Source organism: Anneissia japonica, unplaced genomic scaffold, assembly GCF_011630105.1.
Source record: "Anneissia japonica isolate Jap-2015-1 unplaced genomic scaffold, ASM1163010v1 scaffold128_len593404_cov183, whole genome shotgun sequence".
Lineage (NCBI taxonomy): Eukaryota > Metazoa > Echinodermata > Crinoidea > Comatulida > Comatulidae > Anneissia > Anneissia japonica.
Genome location: NW_022713787.1, coordinates 110,628 through 112,109, shown reverse-complemented (window position 1 = coordinate 112,109; position 1,482 = coordinate 110,628).

Below are 1,482 nucleotides of genomic sequence, written 5' to 3'. Positions count from 1 at the left end.
GTGTGTAGGAGGATCAATATATTTTTGTATATAGTAATTATAATATTTACATGGCGTGACGTATGATAATCTAGGTGGTAGAAAATATGAATTTGGTACCATAAGTGTAATTACTGAGATTGTGCTTGAGTTGTTATTGTTAACAATATGACATCGATTGCAAAATTTCATTTCCGGTTGGTAGTAAATGGTGTTTTTTAATACCGGTATGTCAATCTTCATAATTATTTAAGAAACAAGAAATTTCTGTTAGCCCATGCTGGTATTGAAAATAATCATAGTTTTGTACAATAACAGTCTGTATTAATTATATCGATTTGTTTCTGATCGTAAAGTACTGAATAACAAACATATTGACATTCGGATATTAATAATTTTTACAATCATGTCAAATTTTGTCTATATTTAGCATATTTTCTATACATCACATTTGTAGTTAATTTTCGCAAGAAAAATGTATAATGAGGTGGTTGAGTGTGTGGCTTAGTGTGAGTAAAATCATATTTTTGATTATTAACATAGTTTTAAAGTATATTTGTTTTTATTCTATCGGCTGATGGAAATGAACGGTCCGCAAATTTTGTATCATAAAGCGTAACGAAGCGACCAAAGAAAGAATTGCTTGCTTGTTTTTGACACATATTTTTTCACTCACAGATTCCTCTTCTTTATCTTTCAAACGGAGTATCTCTATTATATCATGATTTATTAACAAAAAAGTACCTCTTCGAAGATCCTGCCTTGTCGTCCAATAATACGAGGGCGTATCATATTTGATCTTTTTATTTGCCATGCATCAGGACATTGCTGTCCAACTACGCATTCCCACGATTGTAGGGAATTATATGTTTTAATCGGATATGAACCCTCAATGGCCTAGTTGGTTAAGGCGTCTGCATAGACAGCAGAATGTCCCGGGTTCGACAAAATGAATACATAATAATGACATTAAAATCATAATTGAAGCTTGACCTATGACCTTGGTTAATACCAGCAAATTTAAGGTGATTACTTAATGAAGCACATAAAACTAGCATGTGACCTTAACCTCATTTATTAATTAATTAGAACAATTTTATTTTAGAATAGACCTAAGTTTGTAAACAAAATCCTATAAAGTTAATAATTCAATTCTGTTTATCTATTCTGGATAGATTTCGATAGAATTATATAAGGACCAACTATATGATTATGATATTTAATTGCTGATAATGGTGATAGGGATGATCTCTCGATGTGCTCTCCTAATGCCGGGCACTCACTACGTCTTACGACAGCCGTACGACCGTCGGCCGAAGAATCAAACTCCGTTCCCTCTGTGAGCGTTAGACGACCGTCTGCTGATTGTCGGTGACAGTATGAACGGCTTGTCATTAAAAACGATCCACTGTGCGCGGTCGGGCGCATTGAGTGCCCGGCTTAAGCAGACCTGACAAGGCAACTTTTTTTTTCACACTCACAGATTCCTCTTCTTTAACGTTC